This window comes from Camellia sinensis, chromosome 1 (assembly GCF_055761805.1).
Source record: "Camellia sinensis isolate YWXY chromosome 1, ASM5576180v1, whole genome shotgun sequence".
Taxonomy (NCBI): Eukaryota; Viridiplantae; Streptophyta; class Magnoliopsida; order Ericales; family Theaceae; genus Camellia; species Camellia sinensis.
In genome coordinates, this window is record NC_138961.1 from 154,353,054 (window position 1) to 154,362,585 (window position 9,532).

Below are 9,532 nucleotides of genomic sequence, written 5' to 3' on the forward strand. Positions count from 1 at the left end.
AATAGTGGATTCGGCCATTTGGCGCTCTTGGTGTATCTGAACTGGATCGAGTGTATCCATCATGCACAAATCGGTATTTTCGAAAATAAACACCTCTGGCCTGGGCAGATGGAATGGAGTGATATATATACTGGGGTCGAAAGTAGGAGGTAGTCTATGGATGAGGTTAAGGTGAGGATGACGTACTTGGTCATGGTTAGGAAGTGGATTAGTGGTAACCATGGGTTCTGGAGGTGGAGTTATTGTCTGGTTGTCGATGAGATTCTAAATCTCATAACGAAGGCGGTAGCAATGATCGGTGTCATGATCGTGCTGCTGATGGTACACATAGTATTTGGTGGGGTTATGTCTCGTAGGGAGTGGGTCAGGAAGAGGTTGGGGATCAAGGGGTTTGAGATACCCTCTTTCCTTCAGGACTTTTAGTGTACGGGTTAAGCTCATATGGAGGGGGGTAAAAGTTCTACCTTGAGCTTGGGTTGGGCCAGCTGTTTGTGGGTTGGTATTAGCAAAGGGGTTGGCAGTTTTGGTAGTGGTGACAGCAATCACCTCTGAAGGCCTCGTAGCTATGCTACCATCGACAGCATTGGAACTGGGAATAAAAGGCCTCTTGATCGGCTCCTTGTCATCTACAATGATACCTTGTTTCATAGTGTCTTCAATTTGAACTCTCATTTCATGAAGCTCTTTGAAGGTAAATATAGGAGGATTGTCATTTTCTAAAGTAGCCTGCCGTGAAGATTTTGGACAATTATCAGGATTATGTCCTTTTTTTGAGGGTCGGGTGGTCATCATTAATCCCTTAGCCCTCAATCTAGTCACAAACTCAAAGAAGCCCTCATTCGGTTCCTAACAAGTTGCCTTGATATCACGAGTTGTGACCTTGATCTACGTATTGTAGGAATATTGGGCAATGAAAGATTTGGCAAATTCCTCCCAACTCTATTTAGAGAGTCCTCTAATTTAGCATACTAGATGGCAGCTATACCAGACATAGTTCAGCCAAATAACGGCAACTTCTGAAGTCTGCTCAACCCCATTGGTCACAGAATATTAGAAAAAAGATGTAAATGCACCATGGGATCTCCAGAGCCATCGAAGCGGTCAATATATGGCACCGGCAGAGTAACAGCAGACTCCGTATATCCATCCTCAATATATAGAATAAATTTAACCCCCTGCGCCTTCTTGAACAGTTTCTCAAGTTTGTCGAGTCAAACTCTAACTTAAAAGGTGCCTCAGTCTGGTAAACTGGAGCTTTAGACATCTGAACTAGAATTGGATTTTCCTGGATGGGAAAAGCCGGAACACCCTCGGCTAGTAAATCCTAAGCTACAACAGCATTGGTAGTGGTACCAGGCATAGGAGTAGCCATGATAGGTATATGCAATACGGAAGCTACGGTCGGCTGTTGTTGTTGTTGTTGCAACCTATTACTGACCTCAGCTTGACGAGCCATGTCATGCTGGAGCGAGTCGACTGATTGTTAAAGACGAATCAGTAATTCCTCCAGGTCTGATAAGGGATATTGTGTCATTATGGGTGTGTTATGTCAGCAATTTGAAGAAATGGATGGGTGTAACCTGCGAGATGACGTTTGAACCAGTTACGCTTGATGTATCTGAACTGGATTAGTCGAGACGAGTTTGACTAGATTGGGCTTTTTAGAATGGGTCTTTTGGCATTGGATGGATCTTTTCTGAGCTAGCCTTTGGGGATTAGATGGACTGGACCTTTGCTGAGTGGGTTTTTCTGGGATTGCAAGGACTGTGATGGGTTAAAGCCTTCTGTATCGGATTGGGTTGGGCCTTTGCTAAGTTGGGTACTGTTCTTTTTTTGGCTTAGACAAGCCTAACATTAAAAACAAATGCCCTAGCAAATCAGGATACCGGGTATACCAATCAAAATAATGCAAGATGTGATTTTTCGCCTTGGTTCTGGTTCTGGTATCGATATTTTTCTACCATATCGAACACAAACCCCTAGATTTTAACCCAAATTCTGATTCTGATATGACCCTCAAGGTTGAAAACAACCGCCTCAAGATTAAGACTCTCCCAAGGATTGCATCACACGTTGCCAAAGATTTCACATTTTGCACAAAAGTATTCATAACACCGCTATAAGAGGTTCGGGTTTCCATGTCCTAGTTTTGGCAAGATCTAAAGTTTCACTACTCAAACAAGTGTTTTCATAACATCTTGAATATAGGAGAGCATCCTGTCCTATTTTGAATGGTTGCTAGAGCTCACTACATGCACTAGGCTGATTGGTCAAAATGGTACCTTAGCAAGATTACCTAATATACCTTTCACACCTAACATCAAGAAGTGAAAGGAGGATCAAGCGGTACGGTAATAATACAAATCCAAGGGTTGTGTTTCCAACATGGCAGAGCCCACGACCGGCCAGCCTTTTGGCAAGCTTTTTAGGAAAGCCGACCAGGAATAACAGATAGAAAACACAGTGACTTAATAGCACCATGCAAATGCAATGCAAACAATATATATATATATGTAAATAAAACGTCATATCATGAAATTCAAGTCAAGTTCTCTAAATTTCCCAGCAGAGTTGCCATAAACTGTAGCTGGTTTCTTGTGCTTCTCAGAGGGGTTTAGTCTCCTCGGATATGATAGACCTATAGTTGGGACTCCTGTGGTTCTGAATATGGTTTCACAAGTGCAATGTGAAATAGAAAAACACAAATGTGAGTCCAAATTTGACAAAACTTTAGAAAATCTATTTACAATAAGAAATGTCAAAAATGGACTACATTGCTAGATTTCAGAGTTGCCACCTAAATATTTTTGGGAAATTTAGGAAACCCGTGACTCATGCTAAAGGCCACTTGTCTGTCATAACCAAAGTGTCTTGGCTCGGGAACTTAGGTATGAGAAAGGAAGGTCATAAATTGAGCACACCACTCACCCGATCAAAGATCGACCTCTACAAATCATGATGTGATTTGTATGTACATTACATGCTCATACCCTGATTATTATGCTAACATTACTATGTGAGGCACTCAAGTATAGACTACGTCACCTAATTTGGAATGCTTTGATTTCATGTTTGTTTTAAAAAAGAGTTTTGAATATGTTCTACTTGAAAAAACAGGCTCATATGTACATTAATCAAGATCATCCCAACTTAAGCAAAATAGCCTCCAGCCGCAGGCATTCAAACAATTATTTCAAATAAGCACTTAGCCTCATGGTAATATGCTTGATATGGCAACACAAACCCACATGCAATATGCTAAAGTGAAAATGCTCACCTAATACTCAACCGAGGCAAGCCAAAGAGAAGAAAATAATTAGAAAAATGCATGCTCTAATATGCAAGTGACTAGTGTAGCACACACAAAATGTAACTACTAGGTTCGATTTATTTAACATGTCATATGGATCAACTCAAGGCATGCGGCAACACACGTATTCAAGTAAGTACGAAATGGCAATGACGTTAGAATGATAACCCAAACCCAATGTATGCAAAAATGGATATTAAGCATGGCAATGATATGAAACGAAAAATATGATGCTACCACGGTAAGCATGTAAATAAAAGGGAGAAAGAAATCGGGATTGGAAGACATTCAAAATATTACAAGTGTTACAAATTTTTCCTCACACAACACTAATTAATTATTACAAGTCCGAATGAAAGGAAAGCAACTAATTAATTACAACATATGAATTATTGTAAAGGCTACAAGCTAATGGAATTGAACGGGAGGCGAAGAACCACACGCACACAACCGAAAACATCCTTCGGAAACCCTCTGTTTGCTGCCAGAATCTGCTCTATTTTCAATCAGAAAATTATTCATTTTTGGCCTCGGATTCTACTTTGTTCTGCCACAAAAAATGTCACTGCCTATACAAATGGGTTCCAAACTAGCCTTGAAAAGTGGTCGGCTATACAGAATGGTGGCTGGCCGGCCACTGTTTCTGGGGAATAGCCTGTTACAACAGAGCTGAAACAGAACAAAAACAGGGTGTTTCCAAGAGATGTTTATCCTCTCTGGCCTTCCCTATCATGAAGATGATCAAGGGAGGGTAGATTCATTTCTTAAATCATCAATTGTCGCAAATTTGTTACGTGATGATCTTAGAAATGATAGGACAAGAACTCAATAAATTAAACAAAAGATAGGCAATACCTCCTCCCTATTATGGAGTTACCTCAAGAGAAGGGGTAGGCATTGCTTCATGAATCATTAAACATCACGAAAAAGTATGCTATGATTCAAGACGCAATAGGTTCAATATAACGTCTGATTGAACCTAACCCAATTTTATTACCTTTTTTACCTCATTTTATTAGCCTTTTTTTACATTACCTTTCCATTTCTTATATTTTCTTCATTTTTGTCCAAAGGTGATGATTACGTCCACTAAATCCAAAGCAATAAAGAATAGCAAGCACGACTTAACCTGAGAAATGAACTCTTCAAACCCTTTTCAATGCGGTAAGTACAAGGGAAGAACCAAACTCATTTACAAGCAACAATGAATTCAAAGGCAAACCCGAAAACGAGCGTTAATGACTCCAAATCTAAACCCGATAATGAGCTATGACTATTTCCTTGGTGATTTCCAAGGATCTAACTAGAAAATTAGTCCATTAGAAGTAATTCATTGGCGATAAAGAGAAGTGTCAAACAAGAGATCATGCTTAGCGTAAGAGAGATGTAATGCCCTGGTAATGAACCTCCAAAGAGATTAAACCATTTAGCACGAGGGATCTCTTTCTTGTACCTTGAGCGGTAATCTTTTGTTTGATACAACTCTTAATCAAAAGAAACAACGAAAGGAGGGAGACTGCAGAGTGCTAATGGAAAGTGGATGATTACGATGGTATAAACATGTATGAAAGCTATAAAGAAGTAAAAGAAAAGACTATCAACTCAAATAGATTGAAAGCTATATCCATGAGGACTTACAACAACACATCTATAGTATTTAAAGCATAATTTAGCACACTAAAAAGCTCTAAGAAGCACAAAAATAGTGCTAGAAATCAGGTTTTTGAGGTGGGAAAAGTGAGCAAAAATGGGCTAAAGCCAAGAGGTTTCAATCAACTAACAAGCCTGAGGAAGGGTGGCTAACCCCTGCTCTTTTTTGTAACTTAAAATCACATATTTCAGGTCTCAAAATACTCTAAAAATTGTAAGTAAACATGAAGAAAAGAGAGAGAAAAGATGGTTAAAGAGTTAAAAGTTTACCCCTTTAAAGAGAGGAAGAGCTTCCTAGTTAACATGCCACAAGTTGAGCACTCTCAAGAGCTAAAATTGTGTTAAAAAATCTCCATAAATACTACTTCAAAAAGCATATTCCGCGACCATTTTTGATGACCAAATTGGTTTTAGTCACTAATGACAGCCATTTGGTGACCAAATTACAACTTGTCGCCAAAAGATGAAGAATTGGTGACCAATTGTAATATTTGGTCGCGAAAGATTTTTGGAGTGGGGCGAAAGTAAGCGCAGGAAGAGGAAAAATTTATGGTGACTATTTCTTATCTTTGGCGACCAATATATTTGTCTCTATAAATTTATGTTTAGCAACAAGCCAAAATTGGTCGCCAAATCTTTTTCTTATCTAAAAAATGTTGTCGTTTTATAGGCTAAAGAAATTTGTTCACTAACCCTTTTAATTAGGCTCTAAGAAATTAGACCTAAAGGCCTCTTTTCTCTCCTTCTCTCTCAGCTCTATCGCTCACCGTCGTTTACCTCAGTCGCATGCCGTCGCTCTTGTTGAACGCCGGTCCAGCCTTTGATAACCATCCACACCAACACCAAGTATGTCTTTTCTTTTCTCACTCGCTGTCTCACTCTCTTGTTGTTTTTCGTCTCTATCTCTCTCTTTCTATCGATGGAGTGTAAAAGCTTTTCCCTTTCTCTCCTCTCACTCAATCTCTATTTTTCCCCAAATTATTAAACCTTAATGATATTGGAGAAAGCGATGGTTGATGTGGAGGATTTGAAGCAACTGTTGTAGTAGTTTCACTCTCTTAACTCGCGACACCATCATGCGGCCATTGTTGGAGTTTTTGCTAAGTTGGGAATCTCTATTCCGTCAATCTCCTAATTCTCAACATGTTTCGATGGGTCATTGAGGTTGAAGAAGGTGATACCATCATATGTGGGGATACAATGTCCAAAATATGCGACTTTGTCTTTTAAATTTTGATATTTTAAATATGTCAATTTGATTCTTAGCATATTAGTAAGGACATTTTCATCAAATCATATTTACATATCAAAGTCCCCAAAATATATGATCTATTTCAATTTGATCGTTAATAATTGTGCCAATGTGATAGATAATTTGATGAAAATACCTTTATTTCTATTATTAATTTCAAATTGAAGTAGAGATAAGAAGCATTTTAGTGACAATTAATAAATCAACGACCAAAATCATATATGATGGATATTTTTAAAACATTTGCATATTTAACCCTATTATCAATATATCAATAAGGTCAGAAATCTTTCAAACCTTGGTTTCAAAGGTTCGCTAATGAACACCAAATCGATCTTTTGTCAGTCAAATTTGCTCGACCAGAGCTGGCGCTATTCAATGTCATTTTGTTTATTTATTAATTTATTTATTGTGTGGGTTATTCAAAGTTCAAATGTTCTCTTAAACTTTTGAACTTGAGAGGCCCCTCCACTGTTGCCAATTGGTTGAGTGATGATGTTCTTAAAATTCATACAAGTAACGGTCCCTAATTCACACTTTAATGATGTTTTATCCATTCTTTTGTGTTTATTCAAATTTTCAATCGATTGGTAAGGTTATAATGTGGAATGTAGTGTTACTCTTTGTTTTTCTATGTTTTCTTGTTCTCTAGTGGTACAATATGCCTTGTCTTGGTCTTCTGTTGGAATGGAAGGAGTATTAATCTATTGTTTCTAGCAGCCATTATTGTCTCATCACTGCCCTTTAGTGTTCATTTATTCCTTTTGTAAATGTTATAGGTTATTGGCTAATGCAAACAGATAAAAAAGATGCAAGCATTCGTTGGGGGCAATTACTACATCGAGTAAGCTTTGACAATCCCTCAATGGAACGTCTTTGGCATGCCCGCCATAAAGTCCTCAAATCGTAACATGCTACCAGGAGCCATCGCATGCATCCGAGGGTGGTAAGTGTTATGGTCGAATGGCCTCAACTGCAATGGTAGCAGTTCAGGCTCAGTTCCTTGAAGGTAGCTCTCCTTCGCCTCGACATCAGCGGTAATGTCCTCTGCCACTCCGTCGGCTACATCAACTATAGTGTAGACGTGCCCCGAGGGCTTTATGCTGGGCTACAGTTCGGACTCAAATGTCACGGTTCTTAATCTGATCTCACAATGTGCAATGTGAGATTGATAAATCACCAAAGAGTCCAAATCTAGCAAATCATTTTGGAAAACTGATTTTTGTAAAGAAGTGCCAAACATGGACTGCTTTGCCAGATACAGAGTCGCCACCTAAATATTTTGTTTTGGGGAATTTAGGAAACCCTGACTCGTGTCTAAGGCCACATGTCCGTCACCACCAAAGTTGCCTCGGCTCAGGAACTTGGGAACGATTGGGGAAGGTCATCTATGAGCACCACACGCTCAACTGATCAAAGATCGGCCTTTACTAACATGATATCTTGTTTTTGAAAACACATGCGTTCTTATTCCGGTTATTAGCCTAGAATTACAATGTGATGCGCATAACACACAAGTATAGACTAGATTGCCTAAGTTGGAGCAAATCATCTCATGTTTGTTTGTTTGAAAATGGTTTGATGGTGTTACTCGCAAGTAGGCTAAGACGTGAATTTTGCCACCCTCGAGTGGGCTTAGAAAACATGATTTTGCCACAATCAAGTGGGCTTAAAACTCGCATTTGAATGAATTATTCCAATTCAAGTAATCTAACCTTCACCCACAGGCATTCAGGCAGTTATATCATATAAGCAGTTAGCCTCATGGGAAGCATGCTGTCATGTTAACACTCACACTCATGCAAGATGCTAAAGTATAAAAGCTTACCTAGTACTCCGAGCCAAAATAATAGCTAGTTAGTAATCAATGCATGATCCTAGCTATGTTAAGATGCCTAATGCAACACATGCAAAATGCAACTAGAAATAGGCTCGGCTATCTAAGAATGGCATGTGAATTGCGACAACTCGATACACGTATTCAAGTTAGAATTGAAATACTATGCGGTTAGTATGATGCGTCGAGCCTGGTGCATGCAATACAGATGAATGATGCAAACATGCGAGCATAAGGATGCTAATTGAAACATGACCTAAAACTAACCATTGAAAGCAGGTAAGTAAAAGGGAGAAAGACATGGGGTTGGAAGACATTCACACACTCACGCACACTTATTACAAAATTCGCCCTCTCGACGGAGGGTCCGAATAAATAATACAAATCAACTAATTAATTAACTACCCTAGCTAAATAATTATTACATAACTTTTAACTAATTTAAACAAATTAACTAAGCTATGAAACTAAGGAGGCCACCGCAGCTCCGCCTCAGAATGATTGAATAATGCATGCTCGATCGCCTCGCTCAGAAACCCGTTGCCATGCCACATGTTGCCTCTGCTTACACTGTTCTGCACCTCTGAAAACCGCACAAGTCCCAAGGATGCTTCCGAACCACTCCTTGAACACTGTGAGATGTCACTGGCCAAGATATAGGAACATCGGCTATGTGGAATTGGTCATCAGCCATTTGTGACGATCTCGACCAACAATGTTTAGTCGATCGGCACTGAAGATGGCCGGCCGGCCATATCTTCCTGCAGAATGCTGTTTTACTGCAACAGAGGACAAACAGAGCATGGCAATGCATTTTCAAGGCAATGTGTGCACAAACACCGTCCCTATCATGTCATGAGCTCAAGAGAGTGTAGTGCTTGACCCTCAGGCCGTCAATCACGCATGTCGATGCATGATGGCCAAAGGAGCCAAGTGTGCAATTCAATATGGAATGAATGCACAAAAACACATGAATGCCTAGAACTCTATCATGTTGGATCAAGAGTGTCGGCGACCGAGGATTGAGGCACGTTTCATCACATCAAATACGAAACATCCCTCATTCCTCATGTTTGGTTTGACACCCCGAACCAAACATAATGCAATGTATGCAAAAATGGAAAAGCTATGTAATGCATCATAAGCATGCCAAATGCAATATGACTCAAACATGTACACAAGGCTAAGGTAACAAGCATGCCAAATGCAATGCAATGCAACCTAAACAAGCAAGTGATAAAATGCAAGCTAACAAGCATGCAAAATGAAACCATAATCCTAGGAACATGCATGGCATGCAAAGATAGACAAGCATACAAGCATGATGTAAAGTAGCAACTTTGAACAACATGGAAAATGGATTTAAACTAAAGACGGACAGACCTTAGCCACGCCCAAAATCAGTGGCCAAAATGTTAAGAAATGATGGAAATGACGCATGAAAAAGGCATGGCAAACATACATACCAATTGGCCTAAGGACT